Below are 22,948 nucleotides of genomic sequence, written 5' to 3'. Positions count from 1 at the left end.
TCTCTTCCAATCTCCTCGTACGCTGCCATTTTATTTGCTTTATTGTTGTATTCTACGGAGTCTGGAGCCTCCGTGGCTCAGGCGGCAGCGCGCCGGCCTCTCACCGCTGGGTTCCGTTGTTCAAGTCTCGGTCACTCCATGTGAGATTTGTGCTGGACAAAGCGGAGGCGGGACAGGTTTTTCTCCGCGTACTCCGCTTTGTCCTGTCATCTTTCATTCGAGCAACACTCTCCAGTATCATTTCATTTCATTAATCATTGCCCCAGAGGAGTGCGGCAGGCTTCGGCAGCCGACACAATTCCCATCCTCGCCGCTAGAAGGGGCTTCAGTCATTCCATTCCTGACCCGGTAAAATGACTGGAAGCAGGCTGTGAATTTTCATTCCACGGAGTCTGCTGAACATAGGCAGGGATGTGCCTCATACTTAGCAATTAATACACACACAGCATCCCTCAGTCATGAAGACGAAGCCATTTTTTTTGTTGATTCCCCTGACAGCTCGGAACATACCACTTAGTGTAGCAACTCGTCTCCTTTCTCTCAAGTCTTCCCATCTCAAACTTGGCAGCATTTTCGCAACGCTACTGTTTTGCTGGAAATCAGCCAGAACAAGTCGAGCTGCTTTTCTTCGGATTTTTTCTAGTTGTCGAATCAAGTAATCTTGGCGAGGGTCTCATACAATGGAACCATACTCTAGTTGGGGTCTTACCAAAGACTTATACGCCCTCTCCTTTACATCCTTACCACAAATCCTAAATACCCTCATAACCATGTGCAGAGATCTGTACCCTTTATTTACAATCCCATTTATGTGATTACCCCAATGAAGATATTTCCTTATAATAACACCTAGGTACTTACAATGATCCTCAAAATGAACTTGCACCCCATCAACGCAGTAATTGAAACTAAAAGGAATTTTCCTACTTGTGAAACTCATAACCTGACTTTTCACCCCGTTTATCATCATACCATTTTCTGTTGTCCATTTCACAACATTGACAAAGGTCTTTGTGCAGTTGCTCACAATCTTGTACCGGTAACTTATTTATTTCTCTGCACAATATAACACAATCCGCAAAGAATCTTATCTCGAATTCTAGTTCTTTACTCATTCCATTTATTTGTATAAGAAAACACAATAATTCTGCCTTGAAGAATTCCCGCTCTTAATGTGCATTTGCCTGGCGTGAAAATGGGAAACCACAGAAAATCACCTTCAGGGCTTACGCCAGTGAGGTTCGAACCCAAGCAAAATAGACTGAAGAACTAGAATTTAATATTCATAGACGTGAAATAACTCCCCTCAATTTTACTGTGCCACATTAACAAACCAAACCAAACCAAACCAAACCAAACCAAACCAAACCAAACCAAACCAAACCAAACCAAACCAAACCAAACCAAACCAAACCAAACCAAACCAAACCAAACCAAACCAAACCAAACCAAACCCCATGACGCAAGAGCCCCGAAGGGCCTTCACCTACCAAGTGACCGTTGTTCAGCCCGAAGGTTTGCAGATTACGGGGTGTCGTGTGGTCACCACGACGAATCCTCTCGGCCGTTGTTCTTGGCTTTCTAGACCGGGGTCGCTATCTCACCGTCAGATAACTCCTCAATTGTAATCACATAGGCTGAGTGGACCTCAAACCAGCCCTCAAACCAGCCCTCAAACCAGGTAATGTCGCTGACCTGGCCGGGAATCGAACCTGGGACCTTCGGGTATGAGGCAGGCATGCCATCTCTACACCGCGGGGCCGGCGTGCCACATTACATATTCACTAACACAGTATGCAGTGTTGTTTGAACATGCGTTTAGAGCTAGAGGAGGATACTTCCGATATTATGCATGAGAGGATTATGGATTAAGATGCGTTGCACATTAATGTTATTCATGTGTGATTTTCGAGCTATAAGTTAATAAAACATATGTATTGTGTCCCCGGCGAACCATCATGTAATACCTATAGTCTATAATAATAAGTGGTGGTAAGTATTGTTTGCTGGGCAACCACCCTCTCTTAACAAAAATCAGGAGAAAGGGAAAGCGGTCCGAGCTTCGAAAAATGAAATATAAGGGCCACGAAGAGCGTGAAAATGAAAGACATTCCATGCCTCGCAAACCTAATACCGCCGGGATCGGAAAGGAACAAGAGTAGCCCAAGTGAGAGAGGAGGGATAACATTGAGGAGCCTGGCACAAGTGGAAAGAGTAGCAGATTCAGTTAAGGGCCCCCTGGTTGCCAACCCACTCTCACAAGTTGAGAGGCCCCCTTAAAGTCGCCTCCTACGATAGGCCGGGGATATCGAGGATGTATTCCACCACCCTTCACCGTTAGGGCGTCGTAACTAAGCTGCTGTAAAGAGAAATGTTCCATTTGGCGAATATGTTTAAATGCACGTATACAATAATGTATAAATTGAACCAACCCCTATGGCACAACATCCCCAAAGGGCTATGGCCTACCAAACGACCACTGCTCAGCCCGAAGACCTGCAGAGTACGAGGTGTCGTGTGGTCAGCACGACGAATCCTCTCGGCCCTTATTCTTGGCTTTCTAGACCTGAATGTGTAAATTGGTAAACCAATATATATATATATACAGCTGCCCCTATTCACGCAGTTTTATGCAACCCGCAGATTATAGTCGAACCTAAAAATATTCACCTTGACTACTCACTACAATGTCTGCTCTTACAACGCTTTCCATAATTCGTTTATTCGTGTCAAGCAAATCAGCATTACTGATAAAATAACGATTGATGGTAAAGAATCGTGAAAATTATGTGTCGCAGAAACGTCCTGTACAGAGAATATTATTGGTGAATGACTAGAAGTAGCAGCAACACAACAGCGCTGAACAGCAACCAGTGATAGCCGAGCTTGCTAAAAGTTAGAGGAGAGTACCGGTGTTCGTTAGTAGGCGGTTCGAGTCCTGTGTACGACTAATATTTTTATTGCCTTGTTGATGTTCGTGACAGTCGTGTTGTTGACGACAAATCTAAATCATGATCAGTTCTCATATTGCAGGTACTCAGCTATGTTTGTTTTTTAAGGAGCTCTTAAAAGAGCTATTTGCAATAAAGTGAGATTGTACCGACAGCGGTGCGATGGGCTTATGCATGGCCATTCGATTAATGAAGCAAATGTTCAAAATGACCACCTGCGTTAATGCACATCTGAGCACGGTGGAGGAGAGACATTCTTGCTTGCTGCAACATATGTGGTGGAATCTGCCTGCAGGCTTCCGTGATGAGCCGCCGTAAATGATTCGGGCTCTCAGGCTCCTGCTCATAGACTCTTTCCTTTAAATAACCCCAGAGGAAAAAGTCGAGTGGAGTAAGGTCAGGTGATCTAGCCGGCCATGTGACCGGACCCCCTCGTCCAATCCATCGTCCAGGATATGTCCTATGCAAGTGGTTCCGTACTGCCAACGACCAGTGTGGGGGAGCTCCATCCTGCTGGAACCACATCCGTAACCGTGTCATAAGGGGCACATCCTCCAATAAGAGTGGGAGGTACTCACGAAGAAACTCTAGATAGCGTCGTCCCGTGAGGTTTCCTTCGAAGAAATATGGTCCAATTATCTTGTCACCTAGTATCCCGCACCACACGTTGACGCCCCATTGTACCTGAAATCGAGCTCCCCTGATCCAGTGAGGATTTTCAACGCTCCAGTAATGGAAGTTGTGACGATTAACAGTTCCGTTGTTGTGAAATCTGGATTCATCACTAAAGAGAATGTCCATTAAGAAATTCGCATCAGCTTCAACTCTTTGTAATATCCATTGCGAAAATTCTATCCGTTTTGGAAAATCATCTCCGTGAAGTTCCTCGTGCAGCTGTTGATGGAAAGGGTGGAATTTATGGCGGTGCAATATTCACAGTACTGATGTTCAGTTCATTTCCTATGGCCCGTGAGCTTGTGTGCGGGTTGTATGCAATTGCATTTTGTACAGCTTCGTCGTTATTTCCAGACGTCACTGGAGCATCCCGAACGGGGGGTAATGTATTATAACCTTCCAATGTATGTCAGGATGAGATTGGTGAGCACATTGGAAGTTTATGTCGAGAAATGATGTCAATGAAATCTTATGTCCGATTATCACACCTCCAGATGAATTAGATAGCAGTTGATTTGTCTAATTACGTGAACGGCATTGCTGAATTGAAGATATCAGTGGATTGATAACCAGCTCTAAACCCCGTGGTATCTCGGAAATGTGGTAGACAGTTAAACGTCGTGAGACGTAGGGCAGGATTAAATGAATAATACGCATTCCTCTAGTAAAGTTTTCGAAATGCACGAACGGCAGAATATCTGTAACAGAATGTTACTGAGGGCCATGAAATATGTAAATAATAAATTCATATGAGAGGGCCATACCTTGTACATCTAGTCTCGCACGATCCAACGATCGAGATGAAGAAAAGAAACTGTCGATTACTAACCTAAATACGAGACGGCAATTATTAAATAAGTTCCTTTGCTAGTACAGCTGATTTGTACGAGATCGTCTTGCATTATGTGTCAAATGTTTCCAATTGTCAAGAACATATGGGAGCTAGAAGCTGAGAAGAAATCCCAAAAAGCAAACCGTCTGCAATTATTATGTTGTAGTAGAATCTGTTTTGTCTCTGAAGAAGTTGTCACTCTCAATCTGCATCTCAAAAAGATCGGAAGCAAGAATTCATAGGGAAAAGATCGTATTGAAAGGAAATATTAGAGAGATATTGGCATATCATAAACATATAATATTGTAAAACAAGATATCTTGTTATTGAATGAAAAAGGCAAGTGTATCATTTGAACTGTAAAAATTGTATTAAGGTGTATAACATTGTTCTAATTGATATCTCTGAGTTTCAGGTAATATGGAACCGTCAGCATTTAATTATTCAGATGTAATGAGAGCACGAATCAACATGAACAACTAAAATAGAGGGACCTCAAAGGATCTGACCAGAAATGTGATGGACAATACTTGATAATGTTATTGAGTGAGAGCTGACTCGGAAGGTGACACCGTCGTGGAGCAACAACCCAGGATGAGTACTTGAATATCTTATATATTCCGCCACGTAATTGCTTATTGTAGATGTAGAGTAGTATTCATTTTAATGTCGATTTGACATGAACAATTTTAACTTGAAAGCGACCGTTATTTGTTGGATATTGCGTTGTAATACTTATGATCGTTACGTCTAGTGTGGTGAGCCAGACTACGTTGTGATAATATGCGATGGTTGTGTAAGATTTCTTTAATGTTTGCTAGCAAGGTTTTACGAAAGATTTTTCGACATGGATGTTATTGGTATCGTAATGGTGTTATGGTACTGAACGTTAATTTTAACTTGTAGCTCAGAATACCTCGGAGGAGCTCGGTATTTTGCGACGCGCGTTTCTGTGGTCTTCAAAATGTTATGTGCTTGTGCGGAAATACAGTGTTTGATAATAGAAGTGTAATACTATTGTGGTGACATGGAGTTAATGCGGCAACGTATTTAGTAATTTTACGTAATTGCCTGAATAGATTGTTCTTTAGTATTGTGAATTCGCTGTGCATGACGAGTTGTGCGATGTAATAAGGTGTTAATTACGGTAGGATCTTTGAAAGTATTTACGTGGATAGAGAGATGTGATGATTATAGACGTGTCATTAGGATTGCGAATTTTATAATGATGTTATGTGAAGGTCCTGATGATGGTATTGATGGTAGGAAATATGTTGGTCGTGCGTGAATTTTGATGTTGTCGTGATGAATAATTTATTTAGGTACGCGGCCGTATTTTAGAATAATGTTATAGGATGTTGCACTCACGAACACTAGTAGTTGGTCGTCACATTTATCCTATTTAAATACAAGATTGACCAGAGCGCACGATATTAAAGGGATGTCTAGGATCTTCGCAAGATAATCGGTAACGTAAAGATATTGAGGTCATGTCGTAAAGGAAATATGATCTTCTATGGTAAGTAAATCATTTCTTTGCTAGTTGGACTCTGTAGATCATTTGAGTTGACGCCTAGTGCTAATGTAGTATTACAGGTCAAACGTCGCAGTGGTATCCGGAGGCGCAGAATCAACGTAGTTAGACAAGGTTATTGTAGACGTTGCAATGTCTCTTGATGTCTTTTATTTAGGTGCGGTCACCGATGGACGTACGAGAAGATCGAGTCTGTCTTTTAAATGCATGATTTTGATGGATGTTACATTATGTTACGATCCTATGTCTTTCAAACATTTCTATGGTATTTATGGTGATTTTATGAAGTTAGAATAACGGTAATTTTCAAGTTGCTAAATAGACAGATACTGACATATAATGCGATGATTTTAAAAGAGAAATGACGGAATATTATGAGATATTTGGGTAGGAAATAACATTCTGAAGCGGATGATTCTATAATTCCCAGTGATTTATTTTTAAAATGCGAGATTAATAACTGATCTTTCTATGTAAGCCTTCAGCAGAGGGACACTTTGTCTCTTTTGTTTCGATTGACGATGTTGTATTTATTTGTAACAAGAGCATGAAGTTAAGTGTTTATATGAATTTAACATAATATTTTCCTTCTATATCCGTTTGTGTTGCCAATAATTTGCTCTTAATGTAGTGGATGCATTTGAAGTTATTTTAAAATCATTAAACGGGAAATCCTTCCATAAATAAAACATTTTACGAAGTTCTCATTTAAAGTAGTGTAGGAACATTAGGATAGTTATTTAATTTAGGATAAGATTAAATGTTGAACAATGTATCTCGTCGAATATGCCAATATTCTCGATCTCTTAATACTCTATTGCGGAATATTCACGTAATTTAGGCAGAAATGATGATTACATTATACGTTAAAACCACGATGATAACAGTCCACTTAATTAACCTGTGACCCAACTCGTCGGACTTGCACGTCCCTTGAGTGGAGCCTTCATGGATCTCCGACTGCATTGCTTCACCGCGGCTTAACCCAACACTGAGATACAAGATTAAAATTTACAAAATGGTCACAGGGACTGCTGTCAGGGCACAGTATGAAATGACCCCGTTGCACGCAACCGTCTTTCAACACGTCGAAATGTATCTGCAGTTGGCAGCCTTCGTCCAGGAAATCGTTCTTCATACAAGCGTCTGGTTTCCCGTGCATTTTGCCTTGCTTCTCCATAAAGTAGTACCATATTCACATAATCATCCCGTGAATACATAATGTTTGCTTTCGTGCTAACCGTACAGTACCTGCTCACACGTTGCTGCTAGGATTACAATATGCTGTTTCATGTGCCCTACGTATGAAGTGTAGACCGCTGTTAGTTGGTCTTCGAGTCGAACGTGCGCAGTTGCTTGGTTGAATGGGTGGGTCAGAATGTTGACAACACGTGCACTGCGCTTCATTCCCTGTAGTCGTTTGCCATATGGAAGTCGCATGTTATTATTCCTTTCGTATGTATGCTTTCTTTGTAAAGGTGGCAAATTACTTTTGAGACTTAAGAACGTTAAATATTTATTACGAATGGCCTTACAAGTATAATATAAAAATAAAATTGAAAAGCTCGTAACTAGATTCGAACTCTAAATGCCTGCTAACATATCGTATGCTCGCTGCGATTGATGCCATGTAGCCACTGCAGGCGACAAAGAATTGGTCTCGTAGCTCTGTACTAATGGAATTACCTAGGCTATCGCTTCGATACTGATCGTTGATGTTAAAAGTTCTGAACTCGAATGTGCAAACACCACAGTGAACTAAAGAATCGCGTCTCTCTTACGCCCAGATAGTTGCAACCATTTTCTACGCGTTACTTGGTTGAATGAGTCCAGCGTTATGTTTCAGGTGGTATTCACAATCGGTGCGTATGTGGCGATATTTATGATACCTGTTTATTATAACTTCCGTAGAAGAATATCGGAGACTTCAGAAAGGTCTTCGTAAACGATGTCTAGGCGAATACGAAATGACATTAAAAAATGCATGACTCAAGAATGGTTGGAACCCTTCCTGCTTCAAATAACCTATCGAGGTAAGTCTTCCATACGTAATTCCGCGCAGCTATTTGCAACGTACAAGCGCCATCCTTGTAACTCTGTATTCACGAGGAGAGCGAAAGTTCCCGCTTCGACAAGTTACTGATGAGTTACAGCCTTATGGGCTCGTTTTATGCCTTTTTTGATCGCTCTAACGGTAGTAATTACATGGCATAAACTATCACATCTGCTGTACAGCATTTGCGTGCCACAGATTATAAACTACAGTGCAAAACATATTTCTATCAATTTCGATGTGATGAGACTGTACAAAATGGTGGTGCATTGACATGTCTGTAATTGGTCTTACCCTATCACGTTTTCTATGATACCACGACCGCCCTTTCTATCAAAAGAAAATGGCCTCTTGGACCAATCAGGTGCGCAATTCTCTACCGACAACTATAGGCGTGTTTATGGTTTGTACAGTATAGTAACATTTCGTAAAAATTACTAGAGTATTGGACACCGCTCTACATACAATGGTACAGTGTTTTTGAGATGGACCTCACTTACTGCCTCTTGTACCATTTTTCCATTGTGCGGAGAAGTCTACATTGGATTAACTGCACATAACATTGCTGTAAGGTGTTGCGCAAGATGGGACTAAGAGGCATTTACGTCCTAGCTGGTTGCATATATTCGGGAAAAAATAGGGGCAGCTGTACCACCCGGTATATATATATATATATATATATATATATATATATATATATATATATATATATATATATATATACAGCGGGAGATTCGGTTCATTTTTCTGACACTACCTGTCAGTGACTCTGCTACGTTGGTTACAGCAGTAGCACAAGACATATAGATGTAGACTGGCAATGGGCACCATGATTCTGAAGCCGGAAGCGTGCGGCCGCTGCCATCTTACGTCACTACACTATCTCTACGCATTAATGTAATGCCCCAAACGGGAATACTGGACAGAGGATAATTAAAATAATCAAAAGCACATAGAAATAAGAACAATACCACTGATTAATTAGACTTATTAGGACCTTTACTTTACTGTTAAAAAAAGAAACACTGGTAAATCAATTTGTAAACGCTTTAAAATAGCCAGTCTGTTATAGACCGATCTGTGGTCAAATCTGTTGCCATTCACTCTTTTACAGCATGATTCGCACGTATCTTCAAGTACAGTGATGCAATTACACTAATAAGGCATGCCGGGCTGAGTGGTTCAGACGGTTGTCCTTCTGATTGGCAGGTTCGATCCTGGCTCAGTCCGGTGGTATTTGAAGGGGCTCAGATACGTCAGCCTAGTGTCGGTAGATTTACTGGCATGTAAAAGATCTCCTGCAGGACAAAATTCCGGCACCTCAACGTCTCCGAAAATGGTAAAAGTAGTTAGTGTGACGTAACGCCTATAACATTATTATTAGTGGCTATTATTATTATTATTATTATTATTATTATTATTATTATTATTATTATTGTCCGACTCATTGGCTGAATGCTCAGCGTTGAGGTCTACGGCTCAAAGGGTCCCGGGTTCGATTCCCGGCTGGGTGAGGGATTTTATTCGCCTCTAATTAATAATTCTGGCTCGGGGACTGGGTGTTTGTGTTTGTCCCTACAACCACCACAGAAACACGCAATGGTGATTACATCCCTCCATAGAGGGTTGGCGTCTAGAAGGGCACCCGGCCGAAGAACAGGGCCAAATCCACATGTGCGACACAGTTCACACCCGCGACCCCACAGGTGTGGGAAAAGCAGTAGAAAAAGAAGAAGAATGTCATTATTATTAGGTACTAAGAAGGTGATAAACATACGTGTCTATTGGCTTTAGATCTAAAGCATGAGCTTAGCCTTCAAAAGAAATTTGTTTCATACAACTGAGCTGTGACTTCATTAGGTATGTTCCGTTTCCAGACTAAGCTTAAACCATTACATGTATTCGGTCTGAAATACATCTCAGGAAGTTTGCACACGTAAACATCTTTCGTAGGAACATAGGCCTAAAGATTACCCCTATTCTTAAAAGAAACGAATTGATAACAATGTTCTTTTTGTACAACTACTTCCTTACAAGTATCACATTGTAGAGAATTGAAAGAAACATCTCTACCACAAATTCTGAGATATACGGTATTCAAATAATATTCTGTTATAATAAACCTAACACCTATTTCGATTTATGCAAAATTACTAATCCATCCACTCTAATTTTAACAGTATTTTTGTTACAACATATCTTTAAAGAAGTGTGTTAGTGATGTATTTAGTTTTATTAACTAGAGGCTATTAGTGCCATATATTATTTGCTAGTACTTCATTGACTTTGGTCAGAGTATGAGGGTATTTAGGGGTTGTAGTAAGGATGTAAAGGAGAGGGCATATAAATCTCTGGTAAGACCCCAACTAGAGTATGGTTCCAGTGCATGGGGCTCTCACCAGAATTACTTTATTCAAGAATTGGAAAAATCCCAAGAAAAGCAGCTCGATTTGTTCTGAGTTATTTGCAACAAAAGAGTAGCGTTACAAAAATGTTGCGAAGTTTGGGCTGGGAAGACTTGGGAGAAAGAAGACGAGCTGTTCGACTAAGTGGTATGTTCTGAGCAGTCAGTAAATAGATGGCATGGCATGACATTAGTAGACGAAAAAGTTTGAGTGGTGTCTTCAAGTAGGAAATATCACAATATGAAGAAAAGTTGGAATTCAAGAGGATAAATTGGGGCAAATATTTGTTTATAAGAAGGGGAGTTAGGGACTGGAATAACTTACCAAGGGAGATCTTCAATAAATTTCCATTTTCTTTGAAATCATTTAAGAATAGGCTAGGAAAACAACAGACAGATAATTTGCCACCTGGGCGAATACCCGAAATGCAGATCAGTATTGATTGATTGATTGGTTGGTTGATTTATTTATTTATTTATTTATTTATTTATTTATTTATTTATTTATTTATTTATTTATTTATTTATTTATTTATTGAACGTTTCCTTGAACAGTACTATTAATACCGCACGAAAGTTGGCAGACTGAACCTTTACGCTTCTATCGAAATTCGCTCAGAGAGCATTAACAAGGCTTACCATTTTGAAGCTAATTTTTTTCAATTTAATGCCCTACAAACCTCCCCCCCCCCAATTCTCTTCTCTGGCCATTAAACCCGGGTACATTTTTCTGTCTTTAAATTCCCCCAACCCCCCGCCCCCACCCCACTTGAACTTCCAATCGCCGCTAATGGGCTTCAGCATCTCACGGTTTATTTTCATTACGTGTATGAAGTGTCTCTCAGTAACAGTTGAAGGGGAGCTATGTATTTTCCATCTGTATATTGCTTCAATGTCCGACTCGTTGGCTGAATGGTCAGCGTACTGGCCTTCGGTTCAGAGGGTCTCGGGTTCGATTTCCGGCCGGGTCGGGGATTTTAACCTTCATTGGTTAATTCCAGTGGCCCGGGGGCTTGGTGTTTGTGCTGTCCAACATCCCTGCAACTCACACATCACACGTAACACTATCTTCCACCACAATAACACGCAGTTACCTACACATGGCAGATGCCGCCCACCCTGATCGGAGGGTCTGCCTTACAAGGGTGCACTCGGCTAGAAATAGCCACACGAAATTTAATTTTTTATTGCTTCAATCATCAATCACTACTGATCTGCATTTAGGCAGTCGCCCAGGTGGCAGTTGTTTACTTAGTTGTTTACTTAGTCTTTTCTTAAATAATTTCAAGGAAGTTCGAAATTTATCGAACATCTCCTTTGGGAGTGGATGTCATGGGTAAGGTTTTTACGGAGTCAAGCCAAGCGGATACTGGAGAGTACCCGAAAAACTTCGCTCGGCGGTACCAAGAATACAACAGCCTGAAATATCTTAAGTCAGATACAGATCGACATTCTACTTCTCTGAGTCATTTACTTGGCACTGAAACTTACTCATGCGATCTTCTAATGAACTGACGTATAATTACTAAAAATAAATCATCGTTCACCTGGAATTACAAATAAAATCTTATGATTTTCACTATCTCCGATTCTTGATATCTTACTTGAGATTTGAGAATAATATTCCTGACAAGGAATCTAGTTGAGTACACAGTCACAAGTGCATAGGACCATTCGAAGGCGTCAGTACTAACAGTATTAGCTGCAAACGACTCACCATGCGCATAAGAAAATATTCTATACAGGAGATGCTGAGAGCTCCCTTCAATGTAATGTGTTCGGCACACTCACAAAATGGACATCATAGATGTTCACAGAACGTCCAAAAATACATTCAACATATACCATGAGCACGGAATGAAAAATGACGCGGTTTAGTGATCCCAAGAGCCGACCTCGCGGTATACGGTTGGCGTGTCTGCTTCTTACCCGGAGGCCTCGGGTTCTATTCCGGGGCAGGTCAGGGAATTTTACCTGGATCTGAGGGCTGATTCGAGGTCCGCTCAGCCTAGGTGATTTCAAATGAGGAACTAACTGACAGTGAGATGGCGGTCCCGGTCTAGAAGGCCAAGAATAACGGCCGAGAGGATTCGTCGTTTTGACCACATGACATCTCATAATATGCAGGCCTTCGGGCTAAGCAGCGGTCGCTTGGAAGACCATATCCCTTCGGGGGTGTCGCGCTTTTTTTTTTTTTTTTTTTTTTTCCCAAGTGATCCCAAACGTTCGCGCCAGCAAGGTCAAAGGTACTCCCTTTGGAAGTTATACAGCGTTCAGAACGATCACCTAGGTATCATTACTTCCAGAATACATAGATAATCATATCCATATAACGTGATGACGAGACTTGTATTGCTCGACTCCTGTCTGTGTATAAACATCATACACGTTTTAGAGAAAAATATCCCTCTTGGAGAGTGTATGGCATTGAAATTCATTCAACTTGGAACCACTGAACAAATTCAGCCTTTGGATATCTGCTTTTTCCGCGCCTACAAAACATATTATTGTATTTGAAGATGCTGAAGTACACAAACCTCGAGTCGCCAAATTTAGCAAAGCAAAGTCATTTCCGTACAGCCATGCAGGTCCTTGGAGGGGTGGAAGGTAAAGCTTCCTCTCTTCGTAACCTCGGCACTTCGTGGGTCTGAATGGTTAGCTCTACGCCCGGCCGCCTTTGCCCACGGGAATTAACCTGGTACTCATTTTTTGTGTAGGCTGAGTGAGCCTCAGGGCCATGTGCACCTTCGAAAGTGGAAATCTCGTTCCTTAAGTTTTATTTTTGGAGTTCCTGACTGGAAATCGCATTACTGCCTCGGTCAGGCAGCCCCCCGAGTCGGTAATATTACAGGCGCACAAAAGAACTGCGGGTTAAAATTACGGAAACTCCACCTCTCCAAAAACGCAGAAAACAGTCAGCGGGACGTAAAACCAGTAACAAAATTATTTTTTAACATTTTTTGCTAGTTGCTTTACGTCGCACCGACACAGACAAGTCTTATGGCGACGATGGGATAGGAAAGGCCTGGGAGTGGGAAGGAAGCGGCCGTGGCCTTAATGAAGGTACAGCCCCAGCATTTGTCTGGTATGAAAATGGGAAACCATGGAGAACCGTCTTCAGGGTTGCTGACAGTGGGATTCGAACCCACTATGTCCCGGATGCAAACTCACAGCCGCGCGCTCTAAACCGCACGGCCAACTCGCCCGGTAACATTATTATTTATTTATTTATTTATTTATTTATTTATTTATTTATTTATTTATTTATTTATTTATTTATTTATTTATTATAATTTGCTTTACGTCGCACCGACACATATAGGTCTTAATGGCGACAATATGACAGGAACGGGCAAGGAGCGGGGAAGGAAGTGTGAAAATGGCAAATCACGGAAAACTATCTTCAGGGCTGCTGACAGTAGAATTCGAAACCACTATCTCCCGGATGCAAGCTCCCGGCCAACTCACCTGGTTTTATTATTATTATTATTATTATTATTATTATTATTATTATTATTATTATTATTATTATTATTATTATTATTATTATTATTATTATTATTATTATTATTATTATTATTACATGAAATATCATAAGCTGCGAAACTACACTGGCGGAAAAATATCCAAACACCACCAAATAAGGAATGTAGAATACGGAAATGTTGTCAATATATTTGACGAGGTAATAAATTTGATTAAAGGTACAAGACTATGGGTTAATACCCGGGCGAGAAAAGCCATCGTAAATGTGCCATGCTGGTTCACTAATAACCGGTGTAATCGCCTGACTGTTGAATGCAGACATGCAAACGTGCATGCATTGTGTCGTACAGGTGCCGTATGGAGTTCCATCCCTGTTGCACTTGGTCGGTCAATACAGGGACGGTTAATGCCGGTTGTGGATGACGCTGGAGTTGTCGTCCAATGATGTCCCATATGTCTCGAATGGGGACAGATCGGGAGATCGAGCAGGCCTAGGCAACATGTCGACACTCTGTAGAGCACGTTGGGTTACAACAGCGGCATAGTGCCGTGCATTATAATGTTGGAAAACACCGCTGGAAAGCTGTTCATGAATGACAGCACAACAGATGGAATCACCAGAGGGACGTACACATCTGTAGTCAGGGTACGTGAGTGCTCCTGCTATCATTGGAAATTGCTACCCAGAGCAGAACTCCCGGTGTAGGTCCAGTGAAATGCCGCAGACAGTGAAATGCAGGCCGTCACCTGGCCTCCTTCTAACCATTACGCGGCCATCACTGACACCAAGGCAGAACCGGCTTTCATCGGAAAACACAATGGACGTCCACTCCATTCTGCAATGAGCTCTCGCTTGACACCACTGAAGTCGCAGGCGGCGGTGGTTTGGGTAAGTGGAATGCATGCTGCAGAGCTTCTGGCTCGGAGCTATCTTTCAAGTAACCGATTTCGAACAATTCGTTGCGTCACTGTGGGGCCAACTGCCGCTCGAATTGGGCGGTTCTCCCTCTCGATGGTGCCACGGGGACGTCCGGAGCACGGTCTTCTTGCGGACGTACCTTATCGTGACCACTGCTGCCAGCACGCATGCACAGTGGAGACAACTCTGCCAAGTCGTTCTGCATTAACGCGGAAGGAAAGTCTACCTTCACGTAAGCCTATTATACGGCTTCGTTCAACCGCAGTGAGCTGTTGATACTAGCATCTTCGTCGTCTTAAAGTCATTCTTGGCCCCATCAAAGTCACTCCGTCCAATCTCACAGGTAACTAACGCTCTAGCACAGTACAGCCCATAGAATTTAAAGCAAACCTGATGTGCAACGTCATGGGGCCGCTACTAGCGCCACGGCAATGTGATTTGAGGGAAATTTGAATTAACGTCATGTTTCAGATGTGTAAACACGCCTACCAACGTTCGTTAATGTAGCACAACCCCTTCTTAGCGTTTCGATACATTCTTTCGCCAGTTTACTTTATCTCAAGACTACACTGTATAAGCCTTTATTCGGGTGACCTACTCAGATAAACCTATCCTTTACAGTGAAACATGTATTTGACTTTTGAACTCTAATTCTACCTCATACTAAAGTCGAGGAATAAAACTAGTTTAGTGAAGGTATTGGCTTATTAAATGAAAGTGGGGTGTAAAGGGTAGGTTGTCCTACTCAAATGTCAACCTCAACTGCACGTGGTGCACCCTGCTTTCGACTGACGAGGCTCTGGCGACCGAGCGACTCCCGGGATAAGGAGTCCCCCTCTGCTATGGCAACGGCTCCCTATGAAGGTGGATGAGCTGGCAGGCGCTGGGGCATTCTCTTGCCCTTGAGGTGGGAAACCACCTCTCAAGGCGGAAGAACCATATATGGTCAACGGCATAGAAAGTCTTCAACGGCAGAGCAGGCGTAGAGACAACTAAAGCTTCACTGGCGGTTTGGAAGGCGGACGAAGGCTGCGGCAGTCTTGGAGCCTCCAGTCGTTGTAACTCTTATGCCACTGGGGACAGGTTCTGAGTCTGTCAAGAAATGTGTGATTGTTGATGTGCAGCAGCATTCCGATACTAAAAGATGTCACGCACAGGCGTCTTGTGAAGAACTCAGCACATACACTACAAGTCCTGCGGCAATCGGGGAGTTGTGACGGGAGCAGGATTGTGTAGTCTGGGAGCTCTTAGTGACAAACCGGCACGTAGGCGACGAATGTGTGGTCGCTGTTTTGCTTGAGGAGAGGCTGTAAAACAACTCTTGTGCTGCATTCGTGACTGAGCAGGCCTATTCAGGAACCACTATGTTCACCCTGAATGGGGAGGGGGCCTATAAAAGGTGCCCTAAACATAGTCAGCCTCAACACAACCCGACTGGGAAACCGCGCCCAGAGGATACACCATAAGCGGTCAGAAGAAAATAAAGATGAATTTTGCAACCTGGAATATCCATACTCTAATAGATAATGATACAGCTAATCGTCCAGAAAGGAGAACAACTATCGTGGCTCGTGAACTAAAAGGATTTAACATCGATATTGCAGCACTGAGTGAAACTAGAAGGCTCGATGAAGGACAAATTATAGAACAAGAAGGCGGATACACATTTTTTTTGGAAAGATAAGAACATTCATGAGCCCCGCGTTCATGGTGTTGGTTTTGCCATTGCAAACGAACTTATCCTTCACCTTGATGAACTTCCTTCTGGCTTAAATTAAAGATTCACGAGCTTACGCCTCAAGATCACCAGCAATCAGCGAGTTACAGTAATTAGTGCATGTGCCCCGACCCTCACTAGTGAAGAAGATGAAAAAGAAGCATTCTATTGCCAACTTGACATACTTCTAACAAGAATACCCCAAGCTGACAAAATCATTCTCTTGGGCGGCTTCAATGAGCGAGTTGGTAGACTCAACGCTATGGCACAAAGTAATTGGAAAAGAGGGAGTAGGGAAGTATAACCCTAATGGAACCCTTCTGCTCACGAAGTGCTCGTTAGACAGAAGGATAAAACATCATGGCAACATCTACGGTCAAAACACTGGAATTTGATTGATTAAATAATTGTACGCGCCCGAGACCAACGCGATATGTTAATAACAAAGGTTCTAACAAGTGCTGACGACTGCTGGACGGACCATCGACTTATACGCCCTATGATGACCTTTCACATCCACGTGCAGCGAAGGAAACTGAGAAAACTTACGAGACCTAAAATGAACACAGATCGTCTCAAGGATTATAACACTAAAGCAAAATTTCAACAACTCCTAGATGATAAACTGCCGGATGAATATCCTGAAAACACTGAAGAACACTGGGTAACACTGAAGACTGCAATACTATCAGCTGGTGAAGAATCGGTAGTACACCGTAGGGTCAAACACCAAGATTGGCTTGATGAAAATGACCAAGACATTCAGATTCTAATAGACAAAAGGAGAGAAGCACACCAAGCTTGGCTGAACAAACCTAGTAGTTCACTCTCTAAGAAACGAGAATATCAAGAAGCGAAAGCAGATGTTCAGAGGGAAATCCGTGTTCTGAAAAACGGCTGGTGGACGATGAAGTCTCAAGAAATGCAACATCTAGCAGAAACTAACAACACTAGAGCTTTTTTCAGCATGATAAAAACCGTATATGGCCCAACAGCTCAAGGATTAAACCTTAAATCTAGGGATGGCTCTACTCTTCTAAAAGACAGCACTTCCATTAATGCACGATGGAAAGAACATTTCCCTGAACTACTGATCAAGGATCCAGAGCTCAACGTAGTAGAAATCTTGAAAATTCCACAAAAACCTACAAAATCTCATCTTGGCGAAGTTCCTCCTTTACAAGAAGTTGAAAATGCTATTAAACGGATCAAAAGCAATAAATCTGCCGGATCAGATGGAATTTCTGCTGAATTTTTCAAGAGAGGTGGACGAATTCCTGCTGAACATACACTAATGCTCATAGTCAAAATATGGGACACTGAAAGATTACCTCCTAATCTCAGAGATGCTCTGATAGTTACAATCTTCAGAAAAGGAGACAGAACTGACTGTGGTAACTACCGTGGAATTACCCTTCTGTCTATTGCTGGAAAAATACTCGCTCGAATTATATCCAACCGCCTGATACCTCTCGCTGAACACTGCTTACCTGAAACCCAGTGTAGATTTTGACCCAATCGCAGCAAAACAGATATGATTTTCTGTGCTAGACAAATGCAGGAGAAATGCAAATAACAACATATCCCTCTGTACATGGCAGTCATAGATCTTGCCAAAGACTTTGATTCGGTTAAAAGAGATGCCCTGTGGAAGATCCTAGCAAAGATAGGCTGTCCTCAGAAGCATATAAACATTCTTAGATTGCTGCATGATAATATAAAGGGCATGGTATTTGTCAACAATAACCCTGGAGAAAGTTTTAAAATCTCAGCAGGTGTGAAGCAAGGTTGTGTGATAGTTCCCACTCTGTTCTCAATATTTGTTGGGACTATACTTCATCTTGTTGATGGGAAACTACCAAAAGGCATAGAAAGTGAATACAGAACTGATGGAGGTTTATTCAGTATCAGTAGACTACGAGCCAAAACAAAATTTCCACTGATGACAATGTTGTTCTTGCAAACTCTGAACAAGATTTGCAAGAATGATGAAGCCTTAACATCCAAAAGACGCACATCCTTTATCAGCCGTACCCAACTACACCTACGTATGTCCTACAATCACAGTCCAAGGCAAAGTCCTGAAGAACATAGGGCATTTCCCATACCTTGGCAGCCATCTCTCAGCAAATGCAAATATTGATGATGAAATTCAACACCGCCTTAAATGTGCTAGTATGGCTTTTGATCGTCTTCGGGTAAGGGTCTTTGAAAGACATAATATCAGTACTCTGACCAAGCTTCATGTGTACAAAGCTACCGTTATACCATCTCTTGCATATGGATGCGAAACGTGGACTACCTACAGAAGGCACATACGACGCCTGGTAAAATACCATAAACGTTGCCTGAGAAGGATCCTGAGGGTGAAGTGGCAAGATCGACGCAATAATATCAGTGTTCTGGAAGAAGCTAACTCCACTAGCATTGAGGCCATGATTATCAAGCACCAACTCCGCTGAACAGGCCACATCGTTCGCATGCCTGAATTTCGTCTCCCAAAACAAATTATGCACTCCCAGCTAAAGGATGGTTATAGAAAACTTGGAAGACTACAAATGTGTTACAAAGATGCGCTAAAAACCAACATGAAAAAGTGACAAATCGTAACTAACAACTGGGAAGCTACTGCATGTAACCACACAGTCTGGCGTCGTAATGTCTGGGAAGGAACTTAGCGCTTCGAGCAAGAAAGGCGAACATAAATTGACAATTGCAATGCAAGAAAACAACGTGAGCTCATGGAGAAAAACCAAACTACACAGCTAGTACCTAACATAACAAATGCTTGTCAAAAAAGAGGAAAAATCTGCGGTTCTAAGATTGGCCTCTACAGTCACTTAAGATCTCACAAAAACTTTCTTCAGGAAGACAATCATACTCGTCAACGAGGGATAGCCCATCACATAATGAAAGTACTGACTTCGTATGAATATCACATGCAGGAGAGAATATGGAGTACTTTGAGAACACTTGGAGTCTTCTAATGCCTAATCTTTAACACCACTAAGTGGCAAGGACGGTTGAGGCGCTGGTATTCTGACCTCAACTTGGCAGGTTCGATCCTGGTTCAGTCCACTGGAATTTGAAGTTGCTCAAATACGTCAGCCTCGTGTCGATAGGTTTGCTGGCACGTAAAAGAACTCCTGCGGGGCTAAATTCCGGCACCTCGGTGTCTCCGAAAATCTTAGAAGTAGTTAGTGGGACGTAAAGCAAATTACATTATTATTCTTTAACACCATTACATCGTTCACAGATGTCCGACTCGTTGGCTGAACGGTCAGCGTACTGGCCTTCGGTTCAGAGGGTCCCAGGTTCGACTCCCGGCCGGGTCGGGGATTTAAACCTTAATTGGTTAATTCCAATGGCACGGGGACTGGGTGTATGTGTTGTCTTCATCATCATTTCATACTCATCACGACGCGCAGGTCGCCTACGGGAGTCAAATAGAAAGACCTGCACCTGGCGAGCCGAACCCGTCCTGGGATATCTCGGCACTAAAAGCCATACGACATTTCATTTTCATCGTTCACAGATTTACATGATACAGTTCGCAGTGAAAATATTGCATTCTATGAGAACAAACAAAGAATCTTGATTTTAAAAATCACAGCAATAAGAATCTTTTGTGTGTGTGTGTGTGTGTGTGTGCAGTGTGCCATTGGGCTCGCCAGTTGGATTGCTTTAGCAGGTTATGAGTCCTTATTTGCTAACTAGATTTGTCCTCTTGAATTCCAGCTTTATCTTCATTTTGTGATCCTTCCTACTTTTAAAGACACCACTCAAATTTATTCGTCTACTGATGTCATTCCACGCCATTTCTCCACTGACAGTTCTGAGCATACCACTTAGTCGAGCAGCTCGTCTCCTTTCTCCCAAGTCTTCCCAGCCCAAACTTTGCAACATTTTTGTAACGCTTCTTTTTTGTCGGAAATCACACCGAACAAATCGAGCTGCTTTTCTTTGGATCTTTTCCAGTTCTTGAAGCAAGTAACTTAATCCTGGTGAGGGTCCCATACAATGGAACCATACTCTAGTTGGGGTCTTACCAGAGACTTATATGCCCTCCCCTTTACATCCTTACTACAACACCTAAATACCCTCATAACCATCTGTACCCTTGATTTACAGTCATAGTTATGTGATTACCCCAATGAAGATCTTTCCTTACTGAATTGTGTGTTGAAGATGAAATAAGTGTCCATCCCATTTCCATATTTTAGTAAATGATTGTTATATATTTTGCAGTGCTAACAATTAAGGACAATATTATTTATTTCGTGATTATTTAACGTGACTGAAATTGTACAGTTATGTTCATGGGAGCCCGCAAGTGGGGGAAAGACCCCCTCCCCCACTGGAATTCTAAAAAGGTTGATGTTTAATTGGTTTAATATCATACCAGATTGTACAATGTTGCTGACATTATAGTGGTTTTTATATTCAAGAAAATTGTTAATGTTCCTCCCCCCCGCTGGAAAAAATCCCATGTTTATATTGATATATTGTTACTTCCTCAAAGCATCTGTTCATGGTTACCGAGCGTGTTGGACACTTGGTACGGATCGTTTAGTTGTAAGCTTCCAATCAGGAGATGGTAGTTTCTAAGTCCTCGGCTGTCAGTATTAACGAGGGTTTTCCCTGTTTTCACCAGACAAACGCCGGAACTATATCTTAATATTGAGACCATAGCCACTATGTTCCCCATCCCAATGTTACCAAACTCTTGTATGTGTTAGTACGACGTTAGCTAGCAAAAAACTAATACAAGTTTCAGATATACCTATAAAATTATTCATTAAATACATTTAGATTTAAAGGTGGTGCTAAATATTGGCTATTACGGAACACATTGCTTTGCTGAAGAGCTTTTCGTCTACAGTGCGAGTGAATCTATTTACTGCAACGTTCACTGACCGCTGCAGCCTTGAAAAATAATGAATGGCTACTAAGTTTACTTTTATCAATAATAAGCATTTCTACAACGTAATCTACCAGGCTAGATGTGCTTTAATCTAGTAGTAAATGCTTAAATTAATTATGGCGTTATATGGCAGAGCGCAAGATGACAGGGAAATGTAATATTTAACAGTTCGAAGATTAAATAATTATAGTATTATGATAAAGTTGGAAATAATAATTTTATTTTTTGCTAGTTGCTTTACGTCGCCCCGACACAGATAGGTTTTACGGCAACGATCGGACAGGGAAGGGCTAGGAGTGGGAAAGAAGCGGCCGTGGCCTTAATTAAGGTGCAGCCCCAGCATTTGCCTGGTGTGAAAATGGGAATCCACGGAAAAACCTTTTTCAGGGCTGCCGACAGTGGGGTTCTAACCATTTTATTTATTAATTTAATGCATTTTCAACAGTTATTATTATTGAAATGAAAATGAAAATCCATAGCATGTTTTCATATATTCGACCGGGTCAGGAATGGAATGAATGAAGCCCCATCTAGCGGCGAGGATAGGAATTGTGCCGGCTGCCGAAGATTGTCGCACTCCTCTGGGGCAATGATTCATGAATGATAGATGAAATGAAATGATAGTGGAGAGTGTTGCTGAAATGAAAGATGACAGGGAAAACCGCAGTACCCGGAGAAAAACCTGCCTCACCTCCGATTTGTCTAGCACAAATCTCACATGGAGTGACCGGGATTTGAACCACGGAACCCAGCGGTGAGTGAACGGCGCGCTCCGCCTTAGCCACGGAGGCTTAGTTATTATTATTATTATTATTATTATTATTATTATTATTATTATTATTATTATTATTATTATTATATGTTCCTGTGCTTTAGCCTGGAATATGTTTGAACATTGTCTCCATCCTGTTTTTGTTTTGAAGGTGCTCAAATAAGTCAGCCTCGTGTCGGCAGATTTATTGGCACGTTAAAGAACTTCTTGAGAACTGAATTCCGGCACCTCGGTGTCTCCAAAACCGTAAAAAAATAGCTAGTGGGACGAAAAGGCAATAACATTACTATTATTGTTTTGTCCACGGACAGATGAATGTCTATAATGGCTGATTCTAACGTTGTACATCATTCTTTCATTGATGTACGTACTTCAGCCGATATTGTTTAAATACTTGATGACTATCACTACCTAAGAATGTGTGTGGCCTTGCTGCGTGCTGCGAGATTCCCGCGTGAAGACTTGGCCCGTGGAATAAGTGAGAAACACAGCTGTCCTTCACTTGGGTAAGGCGTGGCCTTGCTTAACGTTGGGAGTTTCCGCTCTTCAGTTTTCACAATACTCCCTTCTTAGAAAACAATATGACATGACTGACAACTTTTCGGAGAAAGTTATTTTATTGTGAATGATTGATCGATTCACTGATTCATTCATTCATCCAGTGATCGATATTTTGGTGTA

This window comes from Anabrus simplex, chromosome 1, assembly GCF_040414725.1.
Source record: "Anabrus simplex isolate iqAnaSimp1 chromosome 1, ASM4041472v1, whole genome shotgun sequence".
Taxonomy (NCBI): domain Eukaryota; kingdom Metazoa; phylum Arthropoda; class Insecta; order Orthoptera; family Tettigoniidae; genus Anabrus; species Anabrus simplex.
Note: the sequence above shows the minus strand (reverse complement) of the source record.